We start from the raw sequence: 24181 nt of genomic DNA, 5'->3' as shown, positions 1-24181 counted from the left end.
GATGAGACAAGCATAAATAGCAATACGCACACGTAATAACACACAGGTATATAAAGATGAAAGCAGAATGAAATGGCGACATCACAAAAATGTCATTGCTTTTAAACTACAAAAAACCCTGGCCACAGACATCCTGTTCCTTCTCCACACCGTCTGCATCACTATTTCCCAGCACAATTCCCAGGCAAATTATCACTTCATTTCCAGTGCCTTCACTTCACAGCTACCAAAATCGCTGCTATAAAACTTCTCCTTTTACAGCCAGGAAGGGGAACCCTGGATTAGATTGCCGGTTCCCTTCCTTACAAAATAAAGGGGAAAATGCTATTCCAGGAAATAAATACATTTTTTTTAAAAAAAAATGGCTAAACAAAGGCACGTCCTGCACGCACTGGTGTTCTTCCCCTTTGAGTCGGTACCAGAGAGGAAGGAAAATAAAGCGATGAAAGGGATGCCAGGAGGAGGTGGGGATGCTGCGTGCGTCCCTCGGGAGCTCGCTGCAAGAAGGGAGGCTACGAAGCGCTGCACATGGGCACCCCAAGCCCAGAGTGTTTACAAGCGGGTGCTGGACCCAAACAGGGAGGCTCATTGTCCCCGCTGCACTCTTGTCACCGGTCCCCAGCGCTGCGACTCGGGGACAGCCTGCCAGAGGACGCCCAGTGCCAGCTACACGAGGGAAGGGCAGAAGCAAATACGCAGGAGAAAGAAGGAAAAAAAATAAAATATTAAATACCCGCTCAGCTGTACGCTCTCTTCCTGCCCTCGGGACAGGCTCCAAGGAGGGCTTTGGGGCGGATTAAGTTTAAAGGGCACGCAAAGATGCCGAGGGATCTGCGAGGAGCAGCACCCTTCTGCCCTCGCCCCTTTTCCAGCCAGCAGCACGAAGGCAGAGGTCTGTGCTCCGCAAGGGGCTGCAGAAATACGAGAGGGGGAAAGCACCCTGATGTCATGCTAGGGGAAATGCCTCGGATCTTGCACCAATATCGCAGCAGCGGTCACGCAAAGATCCCGCAGAGAGCAAGGAGCGAGCAAAGTCGCACCGCGACAGAGATCTGCTGGGGCACAAAGTTTTTCAGGAGTTTAAAACGCCTGCCCTTATCGCGTTTCTAAACGGAGGGGGGGGGGGGAAAATCCCTCATTCGACAGTTTGGCAGTCGAAATAAAACATCAGGCTGTCCAAGTGACAGCTTTGAAAATCCGCACTCCCGACACGGCTTGGAGAAAAAAGAAAAAGCTGCTCGCAGACGGGTGCGCGGCTCGACCAGACCCCCCCTCACGGGCAAGGTCTTGGGAATGAGGGGGGCAAACAGGAGAAACCCCAAGGCACCGCACACCAGCGACCACAAACCCCATCAATAATAATAATAATAATAATAATAATAATAATAATAATAATAATAATAATAAACCTCATGCGACTTTTCGAAAGGCTTTTATTTTTTCCCCGTCTCAGCAGCACGGAAGGACAGCGAATAGAAGCCCACCCCATTTATTTTTCGCCGCTGCACCGCATGGGATGCGAACAGGGCAGGGTCCCCCCAGCACCCCGGTACCCGGCACGCACCATCCCGCATCGCCCCCAAAGGGCCGGGGAGAGGCCCGCTAATCAGTGCTCTCATTAGGCTCATTTTTCCCCCCCAAAAAATCGGATTCTTTTTAATAGCAGTAACCCGGGAGAGCCCGCACAGCACAGCCCCACGTTGGGAAACGCGCCGTGCGGGTAAACGTATTGGGGTGGGAATAAAAAAGGGCAAATGAAATAAAATAGAAGGGAATGATTGAAATGGAGTAATTAAAACGGAAGAGAATAATTAAAATAAAATAGAAGAGAATAAAACGGAATAGAAGACAATAAAATAGAATAGAACAGAAGAGAATAGAAGAGAATAGTAGAGAATAAAATAGAATAGTAGAGAATAAAATAGAAGAGAATAAAATAGAATAGAAGAGAATAAAATAGAATAGAAGAGAATAAAATAGAATAGAAGAGAATAAAATGGAATAAAACAAGCGCAGAACTCACCTGGTTCGGGATTTTTCCTCCCCCTCCACGACCACAAAACCAGGCGGGAGCCGGGCGCTGCTCCCCGGCGGTGGGTTTTGGGGAGGGGGGGGACGAGGTGCAGCCCCCCGGGGGTCGGTGCCGGGCACCCCCCGGCGCTGTGCTCCCCCCCCCGGGGCTGGGGGCCGGGCTGCAAGCACCCCACAGGGCGCTGAGCCCCCCCCGGGACCCCCCCTCCGGTGCCCCGCGGCTCCCTGGGCTGGGCACGCAGCCACCCCCGGGGCAGACCCCCCCTCTTTTTTCTTTTCTTTTTTTTTTTTTTTTTTTTTCCTCCCCGTTATGCACGCAGCGAGGCAATCCCCCCCCCAAGGGCTCGGTGCGGGAGGACCCCCCCGAGGGGCTCGGAACGAGGCCGCCCCCGCTGCCGGGGCTGCAGGAGCGGGACCCCCCCCCTCAGGCCCCCCCCTCCCGGCAGGGGGAGGCGGTGCCAGCGGAGCACAATACCCGGGCGATGACATCACCCCTCTCCCCCATTGGCCGACGCCAGCCCGCAGCGGAGGCTTCTGGGAGTTGTAGTCACCCTCCCCGTCCGCTCCTATAGGGAGACGAGGAGAGAGGGACTCGCTTTCCCGGCAGGCCCCGCGCCGCGCAGCCGCATGGAGGAGGAGGAGGGGGGCGGTGGCGGGCGCCATGTTGGTGGCGCGGGGTGGTGGAGGAGGTGCGGGAGGGGAGCCGGACTAAGATGTCGGAAAGGGGGCGTTTGGTGCCTTCTGAGCAGGGGGAGGCTCCGCGAGCCCTCGGCGGCGGGGCCCTGAGGAGCGACGCCCGCTGAGGTGGGTGTGAGGGGGGAGCCTGGGAGCTGGAGGTAGCTTGGTGAGGTGAGGTGAGGTGGGGTGGGTTTTTTTTGGGGGGGTGCTGGGGGGGGGAGGCCGCCTGTGGTTGTGCAGGAGGGCGGTGCGGCTCTGGGATAAGGGCTCTGTGCTGGGCACAAAGTCACGGCACCTGGCTGGGGGCGAAGCGCACGGGCTGGTTTTAAAAGCGTGCAGGGGAGGGAGCAGGGGACGTGGCCTTGTCACGCAGCTGGCGATGGCCTGTGCTGCTGCCGCCGTTGGGCTCTTCCAGGGGTCGTGCTGGTGGTAGCCGTGCTGATGGTTTGGGTGGCGTAAATATGCGGCGGAGTGTGCCCAGCAGGAGGAGCTGTGCTGCCTCCGAAGGGCGGCTGTCCTCACTGCCTATAGAGCCACACACACGGAATGGGTAAGGTGGTGTTAAGACCTCTCAGCGTAGTCTGGAAGTAGCCAAACTAATTTGTTTCCCTGTCTTCTTATCAGGGCTTAACCAGCTGACCAGTTCCAGGTGCTGTCTTGGGTTCAGCATACCCGCTGCCTAGCTTGGAGGAGGTCAGCTAGATTTTGAGAAATGGCTGTAGAATTTCGCTTGTGTTGTTCTGTGTCAGGGAATGGGAAGTTAACCATTTGTCAAATGAGAGGTTCATCTCTGGTAAGGGGACTGGAGTTCTCTTGTTATTGCTGAAATAATTTTTTCTCAAAACTGGGAGGAAAGGCGATGATGTATTGCATGGTTTGTGAAATAATATGGTTTTTAATTACAGCTGATTCCTGTGAAATAAAGTACTTTATTACTTCAAGAGGACACTCCATTGAAAGGAGTTGAAGAATTTTGTAGGCTCCCTGCAAGTGTCGGCCTAAGTCCAATAATGGTGTAGGTCAGGAGAAAGGATTTACAAGGTTTTATTTCTAAAATACTTTGGCTCCTCCTGGAGGTAAGTACAATGCATTTGCTCAGGGTAATAACCTCACAGTAACTGCAGAGGTATGGAAGTTGTTTGCCCTAGGGTACATCCAGATGGTGTAGGAAGGGTGTCATGAGATGTTAATTCCTAACCACATCATTAAACCTAAAAGTTGGAATCTTTCAAGATTTGTTGATACTACAGCAATGCGTGCCATTCTTCCATCTCTTTAAATCCAGGTCCATCTAGATAAAGAATCTGAACTAATTCCTGGCTTTTCCCATCCTCCTGCAAAAGACCAGGTGTCTTCGGAGGTATGCCTTACATAGGTTCTCCCTACCCCAGCTTATCCATTTTGCTGTCTTCATCACTGAAGGAAAGGAGAATATAATGCTCTGTTGGCGCTATAACTTTCAGTAGTAGTTGTATACATCTGCAGGAATCCTGAATTACAAGCATACCTCCCCTTTCTCTTCCTTCTCTGTGCAGATATGGCAGTTGTGCCATGGGAGAAAAAAAAAACAGGCAGTGGCATGGTGACATGTCATAAAAGTTGCTCTCTTTAAACTTTAAGCCTATGCTTTTATCTGTGCAGCTGATACCAAGTAATGATGGTAAGTATTGTGATGGGATAACTGTCTTCTCTATAACTGGCAGAAAACATGGGTGTGAAATCCTCATCCAAGGTTCAAGTATATACTTTTAAACTGGTTTAGAAACAATACCACTGGCACTGATGCTTCTCTTTCTGTCCTTCCCTCTTGATGCAATGCTGCTGCTCAGGGTAGAAGGCAAGGATGCATCCTGCTTTACAAATAAAATTACTTCACTGCTTTACTGTGCTTCTTTATCTGAAGGTGCTGCAGATGTCTCAGCTAAGAGTTGCTTTAGGAGATTGAAATGTAGAAATAAAGAATTAATGTAAGAAAGTATCCAAATGAATACCTAATGCAGCAGACAAGTAAAATACTCCCCTGTGTTGTATGGTTCACTTTCATGACTGGGATTGACTGATTCTTGTCACTGGATTTTACTGATCGCAACTTGCAAGAGTTTTTAATTGTAAAACCTTTGTTGTCTCAAACTTAGATACTCTTCTTACAGTGTTTGCTTGAAAATGCTAATGTCGGCTTACTCAACAATTCTTCTGACTCAACAGGTCCTAATTGCAAGATCTGCAACAAGCTTATAGCCCTTATAGCCGTGTTGTGGAAATAAGTGTTGTCTCTGTTGTCTTAGTGTTTTGTATGAGAAGACTTAAGGTGACAATAGAATCGAAGGCTGGCCTTTGCCTTTTCTTAAATACATGGGTATAGTCTGGTTTAATGGTTTATGAAAGCTTGTTCAAGTCTCTGCAAGGTGCTGAGCCTGCTAAGCTGCCATGATTGTTTATACTTCAGCTGTTGCATCAAAATCCTACACGGTAGGAACTACAACTCCCTTGTTACAAAAATGCTTTTGGTCACAGTGAACTCAGGTAAGCAACTACTCGGTGCCCTGAAAATACGGAAAAGCAGTTGGAAGTTCTGGAGGAGGGGTAGAGAAGGCAAGGATAAGTAGGAATGTGAGACGCCTGTTTGCTGTTTTGCTTAAAGAAGAAATTAATGCATTTTCGTACATAGAAACTTCATATCTCAGCTTTCATTCTGAAAAGTTCTCTTTATTAAAACCTAACAAATTTGCATTCTATAAATGCAACTTTCCCTGAATAGTATGAAAAAAAATAAAAGGTCTACAGTCTTATGAGAAATACACACATTTACAAGATGAAGTTTGAAAATGTTGCAGGATAACTTTCAAGGTGTCAACATCCAGGTCAGCATGGCAGGGAGAAATGTTAAGAAGTGGGGCTTTTCTCAGTTCTTGTGTTGGTCCTGTATAACTTCCAGCCATCAAACCTGCTGGGTGGAAACATTTTCAAGTGCGGTCAAACAGGAAATGGAGGATGGTTTCTAAAGGTAACTGATAAAATCTGTACTAGTCTTGGCACATAAATTAGTGTGTTTTTTTTTTTTAAATCCATTTTCTTACTGTCCCAGCTACAAAACTTAGTTGTCCACAGTTCCCCTGGGGGAAGGGGATAAGATGAAGAGTCACAGCCAGACTACTTGCTTTAGAGCTTATGAAGAAAGGGGGTAAAGACTTTCACATTAAAACTACTGCTCTGATTTTGGGGTTTAAGAAGTTGCTGTGAGTTTTCTTGTTTGTAATGGTCTCCGACAGAGCTGCTGCCTGAAGAGTTAACAGCTGCAGGGTGAGAGAGTGAATTGAGCTGGGCATAGCAGGTAAAAACTGCTATATGGTGTTACTGTTTTCAAGAATCTTAATGGTAATTCAGCAAAATGATCTTAAATACATTATTTATTCTACTTTGTTCTTAAACAGAACTTGGAAAGGCACAGGTAGGAGCAGAAGGGTTCTGTACCTTAAGTGTTCATAAATCATGGGGACACAGTTAAATGTCTGGGAGACCCTAGAATTCCTGCATTAACTTTCTTTTATTTTTCAGTGCAAGAAGAGTGCTTTGAGAGCAGTTGAGAACCTCTTCAGGTATCATGAACGTGTTCTCCAACTGAAACATGGCAGCAGTTCGATAGCAGTTACACAACCGGAGGGGGTTTGCAGAGTACTGCAAGTCCCGGGATTCATAGGAACTTGTTTTAATAGAGAGAAGACCTCGGGTTCCTCCAGAACTTCTCCCATGAATGTAAATGAGGTCTCATCTGCAGTACTGAAGAGGAAATTTACTCCTATTGTTGACACTGGACAGGAGGATTAGAATAGGGGACTTAATAGGTGCTAGGCAGAGCACTGCCTTTGAAAAACTGCAGGCAGTCCAAGTACAGGAGATTTCAGTTGTGGGAAAATCCCCTTTGGGAAGGCACACTAACAACGGGGAGAACTTGGTAAACAAAGGAAACACCAGTTGAGTGTGCTGCTTCTCAGCTACGTGCAGGCATTTCTCTTCAGGTGGAATGGCTTAAGGTGTCGCTTGAAGACCACAGAATTATTGCCAGACCATATTCCCATTTCTCTTGAGATCATAAATGCGCTTGTATGGTCTAGAGCCACCCAAGTAGCTTTAGTCTCAGTCAAGTGAGAGAATATTTATTGATTTAAAAATAAGAGTACTTCTTGGTCCCCTTAAGTCCTGCAGAGCTATTGGAGCAGTGCGCTGAAGGTAAGCTTTCCCCACCCACGTGTTGCGAGAGACTGGCACACCGAGATCGCTCAGGTGGGGTCCTGGGCTGAACATAAAGCCTTCGGTTGGCTGTGATCTCGCCGTCACGTACCCAACAAGCACGCCTCAGCAGTTCCACGTGGAACAAGAAAGTTAACTCGGGGGCTGCGCTGGTTCAGATGTGCTCTGTGTGTGCACTGTGCTCGTTGGCACAACGCTTGGTTACACACTGTATTTCATAAAGCACGCAGGGTATCATGCCGAGGTTACACTGAGTACAGACTCTGCTCTCTTGCCAGTAATCCTGGGAAGGTCTATTTTTGTTGTGTGGTGGTAAACCTGGGTTTGTAAATGATACTGGCTCACTCAGGAGCCAGTGTGACTGTCCGTGTCAGACAAGTGGTCCATGAGCTGACAAATCCTTAAGCATGTTACTAGTTTTCAGTCATTTAAAAAAAAAAAATGGAAGGCAGGTATGAGGGGGGTATGCAGGGATTTTTTTCTGATGGGTGACAAATTACCGAATTTAAAAGCTGACTAAAAATATCTCTGGGAAAGTACATTTTGGGAAAATATGAATGGTATGATTAAGGCAACGTGACCCATCAGTTATGGTCATTTTCCAGCCCAGTTCCTCGCCCTTGGTTGTGTGTAGTTTTTTCTTTTCTTTTGTGGTTTGCAGGAAAAAGCACGTTGGACATAGGGAGACCGTGGAAGCTATAACCATAGGTAAAAATGTCACAGCTGCTTTTTTGTTAAATCATACACCATTTATTTCCTAAGAAAGTCCTGCAACTGAATTGACAGTGCTGGAGTCCCAGGTTATGTGTGTGTTCCCACTTCTTTGGCTACTTAGGTGCAGCGGCACAAAATTACACCATGCTTTCTACATGGTTCAGTTTAAAATACAAGCTTTTGCAGTGTGAGTACATATGCAGCAGTACCGTCGGAGCATTCCTTAACGTGCACAAGCTGTTTCCATGTCGGTAAGTAACACTGCACTCTGAAAAAACACCCAGCTGCAGGGAGGGTGCCATTTGATAGTGTCTCCTGTGCTGGAATTCCCTGGTTTTACTCCCCTTGCCTTGGACTCTGGTGTTTTCCTGAACTTTTTCTGTACGTTCATGCTCTGTCATGTACCTGATTATTTTTTTGTTTGTTTTTGCCATTTCTCTGCAAATACCTCTTCCTGGAAAACAGGGAACAACAGTATGTACCTCGGGTTCCTGGCCAAGTTTCCATTTGCATGGTTTCATTTGCTCCATTCTGTCAAGTTATATGTCCTAAGGATATAATTTAGCGGACTGCTGGTAAGAAGCTAACCTTTACATCTTGGCCCCAGCCCACGTACGTCAGGTTTATACAAGCCTGCTTCCTTACGATGAATCCAGTGGATACTCGTTTACAGCCTTTGGTTTCCTGTTGCACTGCTTTGTGACAAATACCGTTATGCTGCTCTTGCAGACCCTTAAAAAGGGGTAATGATAGGGGTGATTGCTTTATACCTGCAGAGTTGCACAGCCCAGAATCTTCTGAACCTTGTTCTTCTATTTACACAAGACCTGAGGCTCTCAAGTGTTGTAACTGGTCAGATTCTGGGTTCATCTGTACCGGGGTGGTTTTCTATCCAGCGAAGCTTTTTGGGGCATGCATTCCCAGCAGGTGCATAACCCGAGCTTTGCATTCTCAGAAAATGTAGCTGTGTGATGTGGGCTTGGTGGCACGGCTCATTTAAGGAGCTTGCTGTTATCTTTCGCCCCTTGCACTCCTGTGCCACGGTACACAGTTCCCTGGCATGCCAACGCTGCCATCTGCAGTGGCACAGAGATTAGTCATGGTGTTACGTGCCCTGCCCTGCGTGCTTTTCTTTGGCCTGGGGTGGAAGCAGGAGGGGTTTGTAGTTGTGTGGCTTTTTTTTTTAAAAAAAAAAAAACCTGGATCCGGTCAGTGAGGTGGTTGAGAACACTTGAAACAGGGCAGTAAAAATCAGCAATCAGGTGCACAGCAGAAGTCGGCCTTTGGGCTGGTTGCTGAAGCTTCTGTCTCATTAAACAATGCACCGAAGGATGCAGTTTGTTTTGTAGGGGAGGAGCAGCAGCATGTCCCTTGTGTATGATTGCTATTGTTAACTGTGTTTTTTCTGCTTTAGGTCCCTGATACAGGACGCAGCCAAATGCTTTGCTGCATGTAGCCTTCTGACTAGGGAGTGGCAGCTTGAGAAACCCCGATGCCTGTAAGCAGCAAAATCATAGGGGAAGAGATTTAGAGTTGTGGAGGAGTTTTCCTAAAGTGTTGTCTTTTATAACTGCTCCGGAGAGTACTAACTTGTTACCTTATAATGTAAGTAATCTCTCACAGTTAAGGAGTTCTGTCACCCCTGCACACCTGTCCAAATACACCTTTTATATTTAATGACAGAGTAGAGCTACACAAAGAATTAAGTACTGAAATGATTCACATGATAGATGTTTTTCATGTCAGTATTTTCCAGTGGCCCTGATAAAAGGGAATCAGTTTCATTGCGGTGGACTTCCTTACTATGTAAATATGATTTACTGCCTCTGCTTTGATAATGGTGAATCTTGTCCTCTGGTGAGCTTGTCTCTCAAAGAATGAGCCTGGTGAGGATGATGCAGTGGCAGCCATTTCAGAATAAAATGCGCAGTGGTTTCACTGTTACGGTTCTGCTTTAGTCAATGTCAGCTAAAATAGTAATTGCATCCCCAAAGAGATTATTGCTGCTGTTAAACTTTCTGGAAAAACAAATAGGTAGAGGCAGATGCAGTCCTCATGTGAATTGGCAGGAGGGTGTTGCACAGCCAAGTGGGTACTGCATCTCACGTGAGATGAAGGACAGCGTGTGCTTTACGAGTCCATGGCAGTGAAGTCCATTGACCTTCCTGTGAATTCCTGCCTGCTGAAAAGCTCCTCTTGCCTCTTGTGTTTGTGAGTGAACCAACTACTGGCCGAATGCTACCTGCTGGAAACAAGCGGGTGAGGAAAGGGAGTTGATTTAGTAGGTACTCTGGTCCCATGAAAATAAATTAATTTGTTTACTCAGTTTATAAATATTATTTATAAAATCAATACATCATATTGTAAATATTCATAAATGTGGACATAATATATGTGTATGTATTTGTATAATATATATCACCCATATTTATAGGTATATAAGATTGCAGTTTATATGTACATAAATCAATAAGCCAGGGGAATCAAGGAAAAATAGAGAAGCGTGTTGCTGATGGGATCCTGGGATGGAGCAGCTGTTCCTTGTTGAGAACAAGTCAAAGGTGACAGTCTGGTCCCAGGTAAGTATGGTTTGTGCATATTATCTTGTTTTGTTAATTTTTCTAATTATTTCTGTCTTTCCAGCTCTCATCCTTGAGCAGGTTCTTTGGCTGTGGGTTAACCCTGTCAGGAATATCAAAGCATGTGACATGCTTGGCCACAGAAGTTGGTACGTGTGGGGTCTCTCACAAGTTCCTGTCAACACTTCAGCATTGCAGCTCTCCAGAATGGATAGCGTTGCTGCCATTCATTCTGAGTGGCATCGTGGCCTCATTTACATGGGTTTTACGCTATCTCAGTTATCTCAACCTTTTGCTACAGTCAGTTCTTCATTATCTGAAGGTAAATTTAGGTACAAGTCATGACAGGCAAGGTCCTTGGCTTGGAATATGCCTGCCTTCCTGTAGCACTCAGTTACACTCTGGTACGGGTGGATTTTCCTCTTAGGTACAGTCAATTTGCCAGTCTTATTCCTCCCAAAGCCATCGTGCAGTTGAATTTTCCATCTTTTCCAGTTCTTTACCTGCACAACCTCCAGGTAATGTGTACCTCTGGGGCATGATGGGATGGCTACCCCAGGCTTCCCCAAAATTACTGCTCAGAAGTCAGGCAGTGATATAAATACACAGTGTTATTTTGCTCGTGCCCACCAACCATGAATGGCTTTTTCATTTGTCACCACTTTCTTTCTAAATAACACGCAGGTTATCCAAACTTTGTTCTCCCTGCCATACGCAGCACCACACACTCTGTATTCACTCTGTAGGTTATGCCCTGATGGGCCTGAGAAGCCCTCACATAATTCCACATTTGTTCAGCCATGTGGAGCTGGTAACACTGGTGGCTACAGAATTTCAGGGGAAAAAAAATTGAAGAAATGACCCCTCCTCTTCCTCTTGTCTCTTGGGATGCCCTGAACGGCTCCAGAGCTGGTGCAGGAGGTTGTGAGCAGCTGCTGCCCTCTGTCCTGTTGTCTCCTGCCCTGGGTGGTGGGACAGCAGCACCCTATGGTGAGGGGGCACCACTCTCACAAGCTGCTGCCTTCTCTGCCTGAGCAGGCATGGTGCTTCTGTCCCTTTCTGTTCCTAGGTTTTCTGTGTCCCCCTTCCTGAAGCTCATTTCCTTTCTTGTTTGAAAACAGCTCTTCTAATGAATATGACCCTTTTTAGCAGAAGCTGTCCTTAGGTACAGGAGGGCCTGGTTGTGTCTTGGCATGCCACCAGATGACTTTATTCATGGCTGACTGAAGAAATCTGCTCTTCCATATATAGTTTGTAACAGAGGGGACACGAATGTGGACAAAATCTACGAAAGACTGATTAGCTTGCAACATGAAGATGGACCTACCCTTTTTCAAAGGGTACTTCAGAGAAAGTGTTAGGTGGGGGGGAGAGAAACTTTTGACCTATTTATACTTTCTAGTAAATGTTTGAGCTAAATAATATGCAGGGCTGCTCTAGCTGTTATGTGCAGTAATCAATTACAGCAAGGGCTGGATGCAGCTGCAATGGGAGGGAATCGGAGGTGTTTTGAAGTTGAAGAGGCTGCTCTAGCAGCTGGGCTGTTGTACTTGTGGGCCTCCAGCAGAGGGGGGCTCTTAAGAGTGCTTAGGCATTGCTTTAGTGTTTGCTTTTACAGAATCATAGAATGGCTTGGGCTGGAAGGGACATAAAGGATCACCTTGTTCTAACCCCCCTGCTATAGGCAGGGACGCCACCCACTAGATCAGGTTGCCCCAGGCCATGTCCAGCCTGGCCTTGAACACCTCCAGGGATGGGGCATCCACAACCTCTCTGGGCAACCTGTGCCAGTGCCTCACCACCCTCTGAGAGTTTCCTCATTGTCTCCTTTGCTTTTCCATTGTTATCGAAGAATCATCTAAGTTGGAGAAGACCTTCAAGATCACCAAGTCTAACCATCAGCCTGACCTACCGAGTCCCATCACTAAACCACGTCCCTTACTGCCACATCCACACATTTCTTAAATACCTACAGGCAGGTGCATTCTACTGCTTCCCTGGGCATTCCAATGCTCAACCACCCTCTCTGTGAAGAAATCCTCCCTAATGTCCAATCTAAGCCTCACCTTGAAACCTTTTAATTGCATCCTATCACTTGACACCTAAGGAAAGAGACCAACACTCTCTCTGCAGCCTCCTTGCAGGTAGTTGTAGAGAATGATGAGGTCTCCCATCAGCATCTTCTCCAGATTAAACAGCCCCAGTTTCCCCAGCTGCTCCTCATAACTCTTATTTTCCAGTTCCTTCACCAGTTTCATTGCTCTCTCTGCACATGCTTAAGCCGCTCCACATCCTTGTAGTGCAGGCCCAAATCTGAGCACAAAATTCAAGGTGCAGTCTCATCAGGGCAGCATGCAAGGGGATGATCACCTCCCTGGTCCTACTGACCACACTAGTTCTAATCCAGGCCAGAATGCTATTGGCCTTCTTGGTTACCTGGGCATGCTGCTGGCTTATGTTCATAGAAGTTCTTCCAGACAAGAATAGCCAAATGTCATAATTTAGGAAGAAAGGTTTGAGATGTTGTCATTGATTAGTAATTTTCAGTTCAGGGCCAAAATACATGAAAGAAGTAACTGTAAATATGTTGCCAGTGTTCTAGCATTTATTACGAATTGAAACTAAGACTGTTACTCGGTTTTGTGTGTAGAGTGAATAGGATTCATCTCACCAGAATTCAGGCATGCAACAGATGCACAGCCCTTGTCTAGCCTTTGCGTACAATCCATGGAGGGGACTGCATACATCCCAAAGGTTATCCATCCAATCCCTCTTATCCTGATTTGGGAAGCTAAGTTTGCAGAACACAGGCTAGCCAGAGCCTGATCCCAAACATTATTTGTGCATATATAATTATTCTCATGTGTAGTCCCCCTATTTTTGACAGTTAATGACTAGACAGTTAATTATGTGAGTAACTATTATGCAGGAATGGGCTCAATTCTCATTGCTTGTGTTACAGGGAGACTAATTTGTCTCTTGAGATGTCTGTTCCTCCTACAGAGAAACTACAGCGGGAGCAGAGGCTAGAACAGCTCATAGGTAGACTTCTAACCTACACACACAGCTTAGGTAGATCTCACCCATCATATCTACCGCTAATGTTACTAATATTAGGTAATACCTGCTTTATCTCTAAAGGTCTGTAGGTACTTATCAGATTTTATGGAATCTGATTTCACAGCTGATGGCATAAGGTGTAACAGTTACTTATGTAATTAGTAGATAGTCATTAGCTTTTTTTAAATCAGTGGAATTCCACATGGGAGCAATTGCACGTGTGTAGGTAGGTTAGGCTGTTGTTGACTGGAGATCTGTTAGGAAGCACTACATAACAAACAGTCACAGTAAGCGATGATGGAAAATTTATCATGTTCTAATATGTAGTGATTCTTACTCTGCATTAGATGTTCTGTTGGGAACTCTCCTACATAATAACTGTTTTTAACAAAAACTGAAAAAAGTGTTAAAAAAAATCAAAAATTCCTGTCCTTGATTTCAGGACAGTCGTTTACTACTCAAGACCTTCATTTTCAAAACTGAATTCCCATCTAAAGTGCTTCAACTCAAAAAAGTTGAACGCCAGCAGTTTGCATTTTGAACAGTTTCAGAAGTATAGCACGGATGAGGCACTAGCATCTACTACAGTAGATAACACTCCTATCAGTTTGCAGAAACAGAGCAAACTAGTGACCAACTCAAGCCAAAGATTGAAAATTTCCATGAAATCTACCATAAATGGCTACAAAAAGCAGATAATTTCTGTCTCTCCTTTCCACAAAACCCAGGCAATACCAAATACACAAGTAGGATTTACATCCTCCTCTTCTGCAGGAATAAACCCTTTTGAACCAGTTTCCAAAACTCTGTCCACAGTGCAAGAAGAGTGTTTGATTTATTTGAAGGCAGAGAAACACCACAAGAATAACTAAAGGATCAGAGGAACAGGGTTGGGAAGATAAGACAAGGTTATTACAGACATGGGGATATATTCATGACATCAGCATGTGCTGCGGCTCTGCCAGAACAGTTTCCAGTCTACACAAGACTGTATAGAGCTATCTGCATGGTTTTAAGTGTGATCAGCACTTGAGCTCTGTTTTGAGTTAATAATATGGAAAACCTGCTGTGTGATTCCTTGCCGTAATGACCTGTTAGTATACACATGGGCTTTCAGGCTATGAAAATGACCCATGATTTATAAAATATCCTCTTCCTGTTTGCAATGATGCAGTGAAATACTGAGTCATCTCTAACCCTTTAGCTTTCCCTGCACAGGGTCCTTGTTTGCTTTGTCTCCTACTGTTTGGATTGATGATAACGCACAGCAGTTTTCACTTGAACTAGTTCCAGTTGTACCACTTCTGGATGAATTATTACCCTTTCTTAGGGAAAACTGTTGAGTTTCATCACTGTTGATTTGAATTACAATAAAATACAAAACAATGAGCAGTCTGTGTAATTTTGATGAAATTACTGAACTTTGATTTGGGGGATTAATTACCTGCATTCACTCCAAGCTCTATTTTTTGATTCCCTAACGCGAGGTTAAATTATGTCAGTATTATAGTCCTAATCTTTTCCACAGAGGAGGCAACCTCTGATTTGCTTTTGTTTTTCCCTATGATGACCAATCCATGTATACAGATAGATAAGTACAGGAAGGTCAAGCTCTAGTCTCATCTTGATGAGAATGTTCCTTGCTTTGTTTAAACAAAGCCAAGCTGTAAAGAAAGTATGCTCTAGATCTCTATTTCAGATCTACTGTTATCAAGGCTCATATCAAGAATTCATTCCATTCTGAAATTATATCCCTTGATCTTACAATCTAGTTCAACTACTAGCATGGTTTGGGTTCTATCTACTAAAATAGGTTTTTTTTTTTTTTTGTCTAGTAACAAAGCCCTGTCATCCAAAATTCTATTTGTCTATGAATTTGTTTGTCACCTCACAGATCATGGTCCCTTATGAAGATCTTTTCAGCCATCTACACAAACACCTCTGATTTTCTAGGACTTCCAGTGATTTGTTTGTATGTCCTAACTCTATGCCTTAAGCATGTCTTGGCAGCAACCACTCCTGTCCTTTTCCAGCATAAATGGGCAACTTCCCATTTTGCATATCGACTTGAAGTGGTTTCTTGCCCAATAGATTGCTTTGTGTGGCATGCCAAGGCACCTAATTCTCTTCCTACAGTGTAATGAGCCCAGGGGCCCAAGTTCTGGCTTTAGCTAGAAGGTGGCTATGCAAGGCTCCACCAGACTGTATTTCTCTGACATCTGGAGCGAGCCCCTAACGCCACTGAAATCTCAGCAGTATGCCATCTGACCTGAAATGGAGTAGGTGTGTGAAAACAGAACATAAATCCTTTCATCAGTCTTGCACAGTTGGGAGTTGTATCCCTTGTCTACAGGTTATAGCGCAAGTTTAAGTAGAGCATGATGGTAGCTCCCATTTCTCATTCAGAGCTTAGTTTAGTTTAGCTTCGTCTGAAAATATTTGCAGTGGCTGTGCTGTCTGATGAGCGTGCTGACAAAAAGCTGGAGACCGCAGAGGTACATTGTTGTTGATTCCTTTCTGCCACTGAGGCATTCCTTGCTCATCTCTTGCCCGGTGTCACAAGTGACTTATTGGTCTTGCCTATCGCTGGATTCAGCTGCTTCAGAATGAATTCACGTATGAGCTGTGCCACTGTAAAGTCATCACGCCTTCCTAAAACCAAGTCTCTTTCAGATATTTTTCCCCAGAGAAAGAGGAAAAAAGATGGAACAACCAAAATGACATTCGTGAGGCAAAAGAGCAGTTTTCCAGATTTGAAAGGCAGTGCCTCTGGATCCCGATAGTTTGCAATTGCTTTGTCAAGACACAGAATTTTTCAAAATCTTTGGCAGGGAAAACATGCATGTGACATGTTGTTTCTCCTTGTGGAACATTTTAATGGCTATGTTCAGCTCTCCCAGTGGGATCTTACTTTCTTAGAGCAGGAATTTGTCACCACTTACTTGATTTGGATGAACTTGCTGCCAAAATCAACAAGGAAGGAATTGGCGAGACGGACGTTAGCAATAGGGAAATTGTGACATGTTTGAAGAGAACGCATGCTCGGAGGAGGAGCTACTTCTGTTTCAAAATGCAACTTCTTATCTGCAAAACAAGCTTTACTCTTTCCTGCAGATGTCTCGCCTCTGCCTTGCAGCAATGCTAAGATGTTTCATCTTGTGAGAAGCCAAGGGAAAGAGATCTTACTCCAGCGAAAATACCTATTCACATGCTATTTAAACACCAGTCATTCTATTCAGCTGAACTAAAACAAGCATTACAACCAGGTGGGACTGTAATGATTAGAAGTCTCAGCAGTTATTACAGGGTTTGTTTTTCTACTGAATCAACACATGCTGCAGACTCTAAGCTGAAGGGAGGAAGGACATACTTGTACAACAGCAGACAAAAATATCACTCATTACCCTTCTGCTTACTGGCCAGGGGTGACTTGGGACAGACAAGTCTGTCTTCCAGGAGAAATCAGCAGTGCAAAACCTGAGTGGATGAAAAATCCCAGTTTTTAACACACAAAGATCAAGCTTAAAGCAGTAGAGATGCTAAGCAGTATGCAGAGCACTTGTATTTCTCAGAAATTTAACTGAAGACAAGTGCCCAAGAGCCCAAGAACTGACTTCAGGTGGTGGTGAAGCTGGAGGGCAAGCAATCTTCTTCTCCTCAGCTGTCCCTGAAACAACCCAACCAAAATTAATAGTGTTCCACGTCTCTCCAAGGCTGAATAGTCACTCACACACAAAGAGGAATATGTAGGGGGCTTTTAAAAAAGCTGATAACTAGGACAAGAAAACTTGAATTGTTGAGCTATGAGTGGAATGTCCTCTTCTAAAATGCCAAACAGCCGTGTGTTTTTTAGGTCAAAAGCTAACCAGATGAGCTATGAGCTCTTGTTACTTCTTCTGTTCCTTCACAGTAAAAATCCAGAGTGCTTTTAAAATGCTGAGAACACAGCAGTAATTGAAAAGAATGGGTGTGAGGAAAGGCTGTACTGAGTAAATGTTAAATATTTTTATAAAGCAAAATGGGTGCTGATGGTGGTCTTGCATTTGCAATCTCAGCCAGAAGCCAGTGGTAAGTTTTCTCAACCAAGACCTTTATACACTCTGCCTTTCAGACTGGTGGAAGAACACCTGGCCTGGTAAAATCCAAGAGTGGCTTTAAGGAGAGAGAGAGGAATAAATTAAACAGCTGTTTAAATGTCTTATTTTCAGCTTTGTTGCAGTGAAAACATGTCTTACTGCCAGCGTGTGTGCAGTGCACGTGTACATGCGAGGCTGTTCCCACCATCGCTGTTACTGGATCTGTGCACTAGGGGATCACCAGGCACACGGGTTTTGTTCCAGCTAGGTGTGGAAACATGACTGCATTTCCCCTGAATTACTCTACATCTCTGGTTTGGAGTTCACAGGAGTTTTGCCACAGCTGGTAGCTGGTACCTGATCTGACATAAAGTGACAGTGGCACGGAGAGTTGCTGTAATTTTATTAAGTGTGTCAGTACAAAATTAAATGTAAAAACTTTTGAAATTTTAACTGCACAAATAAGGGCTGGGTCTGCACCTTGGGTGGCGGAGGTATGTGGTGTGGATTGTAGCACATCTGGTCTGGTAGAAGGGACCCCCAATGTCACGCTTATTGTGTCACCCAGCCACAGGCAGAGAGGAGGAGGGCGAGCCTTGTCTTTTATAGCTGCTGAGAGTGGAAAGCCATCCCTGGTAGTGAAAAAGCCAGCGCTATTTGAAAACTGCTGTTGGAGATGATTCAACCATCATTTGCATGTTAAATCTCTGTAAAGATCCTGCATTATTGTATAAAGTAATGACAAAGAGCAACATCAAACTGCTACCGTGTATTAACAGTGAGATTTAAACAAGATGTGGCACAGGCATTTGTATAACTGTACACTGCTGAGCTGAGCCAGGGTACAGCTATTGTCTGCTCGGATCTTTTAACTGGCCTGAGACCAAAATATACACTTAATATCCAACAGCCCCGATGCCCAGTAATGAGAGAGTCCTCCAGTGAAATGTTAACCATGTCAGTAAACGATTAGCTAAATAGGTGCTGGGTTTTTCTGGTTAAAAGAAAACTAGACCTTCATTAAATTGTAAGATAAGGGTAGAAAAATCTTTCTTTATGTAATCTGGTTATCTGCTGTATTAACTTGTGGACTGGACAGCTTGGACCTGTTAATTTATTGACATAACTGCAATTGCAGTCTATATTATATAAAATACAGGTCATTGCTCTGTTTTTGTTTTGATCAGTTTGGTGAAATTAAAAGTAAATTGGGTAAGCAATGCACTTTGTGAGATCTCTGTTTGTGCACTCTCCCTTTGCGTGCAGTCCAAACAAGGAACACAAGATCTGTTTTACTTCATCGTGTCGCAACCTCAGTCATGGACTCGGAAAGCAGACAGCAGCTCCGGTGTGAAATCATGAGCCTCTTCTTGCGTCTGCCTCCAGAGCGACTACCCACGTCCCTCACACTGCACAGGCTGCAACATCCCCGAAACCAAAGACCAGCAGAGTTATCCATCTCGCAGTACTCAGAATGTAGCTCGTTATCAATTATAAATATGCATATGTGGATGTGCTTGAACACCTTTATTCACCTGCATAAATCAACACAAGACACACAATTGCCAAATGTATTCACCTATAATGAACACCTACCTGGATACACGGCTGGTTTGAAACAAGACCAAGCAGGCGATTATGCAGAGCAATAACCAGCCTCTGCAAAGCAGAACAGCTACAACCATTTGGCCTACTTTTTCAGCCTGCAGAGGTGGTACCTGTTCTGTTCATGTCTATACGTTTCCTCTATATATTTTTCTTCATTGCTATGTATTGTGTTCCTTTGAAGATTTAATTAGAAACTTCGAGTTTCTGTTCTACCTCACTGGAAGGACTCTCTATTTAAAATAAAAGTATTTTTATGTTCTAATAAAAATCTACTTTCTGGAGTTAAAAGAGCTTTGTGCTCTTGGACATTTGTTTCAAGGGGAAACTGGAGGTAGGTCCACCTCAGATATCTGCTGATTCTACCGTGGTGCTAATATCATTATATATGTTTATTACCTCCAAAATGAACTTGCCTGCCTTTAGATGTCTTGCAGCATTATAACGTGAATTCATTACTTAAAAGCTGGAAACAGTGTTGTGCTGCCCAGTGCTTAGTGTATTGATTTGCACATTTATAAAGCAAGAGTAAATTGCACAATGTAGTGATTTGAATTTAAACCCATTGCTAAACTTTGGCCTGAAAGCATCAAATTGCACTTATGATCATTCATATTTACACAAGCTGAGTGCAGAGGTAAAGAGTACTATAAGGGCAAGGCAGAGGAGAAAGACTCAAAAAGCACTTCCCTAGTGCTGAGTTGAATTGGTTTGCATTAATCAGTCTGATTTTTGCACTTGTAAACACTTGGGTTTTTGCAAAGTTTGTAGCATGGGGCCCTTTACAACAGGTGCAGGGGTTGACCACAGCATATTTGCTTCCCCTATATCTATTAATGTGCTACTGTGTAATTTTTGCAGTGTTTCACATAGCGTGGGTTAAACAAATAGGAACACGTGCTTCCCTATCCCTTCTGCAGAAGCAAGGGGGGAGAAAGGGCAAAAGGAGAAGCGAGTATTTCTGCTGGCAGAAATTAAAAACAGCTACAGAACATCCAAAGAGCTTTTCTTTGAACAACATACTGATGTGTCTGTTTACTGCTGAGACCCACTGCACTATAGCAACTCATGCATGTATACACAAAATTACACACATACATTTATATGGAATATCTAGGCTAGGTCTTCTTATGAAGATAGTTTCTGTCTCCTTACACAGCACTGAAATAGTTAATGACAGAATATATGGCTTTCACCCTTTGTCTACATGTATATACACAGCTATGCCAAACTCCCCAAACACTATAAACCTTACTCAAGGCATGAACTGACTGCGACCAGGCGAGGAACCCGGCCTGATTCTTGCCTCCCTGGGCACACCTCCACCCAGTGATCCTCATGGTATATCCCAACTTATCAGGTGCTCCCAATGCAAAGAGAACACCTCCTTAATTTGTTACGGATTGTTTATGATTGGCGAGTTGAATAACACTTACTGGAAGCATTTTATTGAACAAGCACAGTGCTGCAGACAGACGGGGATATTAGGCAGCTCTATGTTCCTTTCCTTCTATAGCACGTAGATAAACTGTTGTCGGAATTTTTTCCTTGCTAGCAGCTCAGTCAAATGGATTGTAAAAGCACTTGGGAATTAGCCCAGGATTTTTATGACGGTCTTGAAGGAGAACACTGTGAGTACTTCTTTAAACATCCCAGCTCAGATCAGTGAGTGAATTGCTTTTCTTAGTGCCTATGGAGTCCTTAAAAAGATCACACTTCAGTTTGGCATTACTGGGGACTGGCTGGAGAGGCGCAGGTGTTGGGCACCACTGGCGTGTGAAGAAGACACTGTGCCTTTATTTGCCTTGTGGCCTTGGAGAGCAGGCTGTCAGGCACAGATCTGCTGCAAGGCCCCTCTTTCAGGGCCGTACGCCCTGTCCTCTCCATGTCCCACACCGATGTGCCACTATGGCACTGGGGTGGTGCATGGGGTCAGCAGTGAAGGTGCTGGTTCACCTCCCTGTGCAGGAGCCCTCAGGCAGGTAAGCTGGGCCTTGCCTTCACCTGCCCCATCCCTCCCACCCCCCAGGCACTTTGCACCTCCTCAAAACCTTTGCAGCACAGCCAGGGTGGCTCCTCTTCGTATATAACTACTCTCTCTACGACAGCCAAACCAGGATTTTCATTTTTTCTTCTTCTTTTTTTTTTTTTTTTTCCCCAAGAACTGTGGATGGTGGCATGTGAATGCAACCACAAAGCTTTGGAGATCCTCTGAAGGTGGATGCGGACAGGGCATTGCACCTTGGAAGTCCTCACGAGCAGCACAACAGGTGTGTAAGGATGTCCTCCTGCTTATTCTGGCCTTCTGTAAGATGAAGCTATGTGTCATACGCTTAATATTAAATGGACTAAACAGGTCACTTGGTTCCTCTTTAATTCTTTTAATCTTCTTATGAGATACAAAATAGGATTAGGGCAGAAACTGTTTTTTAATGTAAAGGGTTGGCAGGGGGTTGCTTGCTTTGCCGTTTTGGGATGACGAAAGCAGTCCCTTAGGAAGACTATTCTCCCTAGCAGGTTTATGCATCCTTACTCAATATCCGTGAAGATTCCTGGGAGTCAATTACAATCATAGCAGCAGGAAGAGTCAGACTGCAGTTAAACCTTCCAGCCCCCACACAGTAACAGGAAAATCCTGTTTGAAGAATAAGGGAAGAGCTTATTCTAGACCACAAGAGATAATGTGCTGATAAAGCTGCCATCCCTCCACCCTCTATATGGCTACCAGGCTGTAAATGACCGCAGAGTCCGACCCAATGGGTGTTTTTACATTTTTTTATATTCTTTTATAAGGAGAGCTGCCCAAGGTGGGATTAGGAGAGATGGGCTTGTTGAAAGCTTTTATCCATTTGAGCTAGCAATAGTTTTGCTTAATGACCATACAACCTCAAGTCACTGCAAAAATAATTGTTTTATAGCCCATGCTTTTTTTATTTTTTTGTCCAGACTGAAAACCAGGGAGGGACAAGACTGTTGGTGGGGAGATGAACAGCAGCACGAGCCACCTAGCATGGGAGTGGGAAAAGAGAGGGTGTCTGTTATGGCTCTACTCAGGGTCCCATGAGTGTTGATGCTGCTGGCACATAGCTGTGTTGAGTAAATAAATCTACCACATCCTGAGGGCAGATTTTCCCAGGAGAGGTGCTGGAAACTTTTGCAACACAGTGAGCGGTCTCGAGTTGCACCAGGGGAGGTTTAGACTGGATATCAGGAAGAATTTCTTCACAGAGAGGGTGGTCAAGCGTTGGGCTGCCCAGGGAAGCTGTGGAGTTTCCATCCCTGGAGGTATTTTAAGAGACGTGTGGACATGGCACTGATGGACACAGCTTAGGGATGGGACTTGGTAGGTCAGGTTGACAGTTGGACTTGGTGATCTTGAAGGTCTTTTCCAACCTGAATGCTCCTGTGGTTCCATACACCCACAAAGATTTTTGAGCACAATATAAAGCTAATGTTGGTCTAGCAGTGTAAGAAGGATCCCCAAAATTGACACTTCCCAGCATATAGGCAAACGAGAAGGGGTTTTTAGCCAAGAGTCACAACTTTTCTTCCCAGGAAAACACCCTGAGGTGCAACATCAAATTCACAGAGCTTCCTTCTAATCTAACTGAGGAGCCAGAAAGAACAAACACCACCCATCTTATCTGCTGACTTCAGGGAAAACTGCTTTGCATCTCACTGCCAAACCATGCATTTTCTGGTAGATAGTGTTCTTCTGTTAAATTAAATGGAATCTTAAACTTTGTTTTTACTTAAGAGAAACACACATACATACACATTTAAATACTTGCCAAATCTTTGCGGACATTTCAATTTCTTTATCTTTTTTTTTTTTTTTCCTACAGTAGCGTCAACTGGCAACAAAAATTTATCTGAAAAAAAAAGTCTTATCAAAACAATCAAAAGCCTTGTTTGGGTAAGAAAATACTTGGAGAGGAAAAAAAGCACTAAAGTAGGGCTTTTCTCTCACACAACATTCCCATAAGCAAAGCAGTTGAAATTTCTATAAGGTTGGTGCTAGACTGTTGTATAACTGTACTCAGAAGATATTTATCAGTGATTCACTGGCAGACCAGAGTTATCTACCTGCAGGGGGTCTTTCTCAGGTCTGCTTCTACCTTCTATACACACATAAAGGAACTGCTCTTTGTTTTCAGGTCTTTATTTTTTTTTTTTTCCCCCAATGGAATTTAAAGCGTTAGGCAAAGATCAGATGCTTCTCTGCTAGTCAGATGCTCCTTCACGGAGAGCGGAGAGCACGTGGTTGTGCTGGCTGTATGTTCATTATGTAAATCACTTCCAGTTTTTCTACTGGGTTAACGTAAGGCAAGTGTCTTTAATACCATCAATGAGGAGTGGGATCTGATGGATTTGGTCCTGGCAAGTAACAAATTAAAGGCCAGTCATCTTTAGTTCGGAGTGTATAAAAAGTTATTTTTGAGCATTTGGAAAATAACAAGAAGAGGAATAGCAGCTACCACGTATTCATTGGGATGAAATTGCATCAGCTAAAAATAACAATCAAAATTCTTTTTATGAATGGCTTAGAAGATTCATAAATAAGCAAAAAGTAGTAGACACCAGATATCTGGACTTGAGTAAAATTTTTGTCTCATGATGCATTCTCATAAACAATCTAGCTGAAATTCCTACAGGGTCAGTATAATGTGGCTTCATTCCTTGTCAAGACAGAAAGGTGGCTATAGGGGTCTACCCTACCTATGGGTTTGTTTAAAGTTTTCACTAAAAGTACAGATGATGGAATAGAAAATGCATGTATGAAAATTGCTGATAGTGCAAAACTGCAAAGACTGCAAGTATCGTGGAAGATGGTTTGAATTCACTATACTCTCAACACTTGGAGCAATGCTTTGAAGAATGAAACTCAGTAGGAACCAGTTCAAAGTCGGACACTCAGGCATGAACGATCAGTGGCACTACTAAGCGATAAGAAGGAGATGGGTAGGCAGTTGTTTTTTTCCCAAAGGATCCAGAAAATAAAATGTATCACAGCAAGCATCCATCATTCCTCATACCCTGCTTCTACCCTACTTCTGCTTTTGGTACCAGAAATAGCACACGCATTGATCCCAGTGGCTGGAACAGGTCTTTCCACTGAGGTGGATCCATAGGCTGCTGATGTTTGGAGAGGAGACCAGACAGAGAATTCCAGAGCATTTCAAGCTCTGT

At 44.3% G+C, this 24181-nt stretch overlaps 1 protein-coding gene and 1 long non-coding RNA gene across 10 annotated transcripts in view; one reads left to right on the top strand and one right to left on the bottom strand.

The window, feature by feature from the left end:
• The window catches only part of RAB30 (RAB30, member RAS oncogene family), a 43013-nt gene extending 40779 nt beyond the window's left edge, over window positions 1–2234 (bottom strand). Inside the window, exon 1 of one of the 2 annotated variants that reach the window (XM_080568848.1) lies at window positions 2024–2234. The gene's annotated coding sequence lies outside the window, so the exon portion shown is untranslated. Of the gene's footprint in view, window positions 1–733; window positions 1930–2023 lie in introns of those variants that run through there. The other variant, XM_080568849.1, reaches the window with a different exon arrangement.
• A 371-nt stretch (window positions 2235–2605) lies between these two features.
• Window positions 2606–19385, top strand: LOC308183159. 8 transcript variants are annotated; one of them, XR_013942311.1, is made up of 3 exons: window positions 2606–2835; window positions 3334–10399; window positions 18653–19385. It is a non-coding gene; the product is annotated as an uncharacterized lncRNA (long non-coding RNA). The 8 variants fall into 8 exon arrangements; XR_013942312.1 differs by having other exon boundaries at window positions 3334–10250; window positions 18653–19384; XR_013942313.1 differs by lacking the exon at window positions 18653–19385 and adding an exon at window positions 17519–18603 and having other exon boundaries at window positions 3334–10250.
• The last annotated feature ends 4796 nt before the right edge of the window (window positions 19386–24181 follow it).

This window comes from Anser brachyrhynchus (assembly GCF_964034855.1).
Source record: "Anser brachyrhynchus genome assembly, chromosome: 1".
Classification (NCBI taxonomy): Eukaryota; Metazoa; Chordata; class Aves; order Anseriformes; family Anatidae; genus Anser; species Anser brachyrhynchus.
The sequence above is the reverse complement of the archived record's forward strand: the minus strand, read 5'-3'. Positions and strand labels throughout refer to the sequence as shown.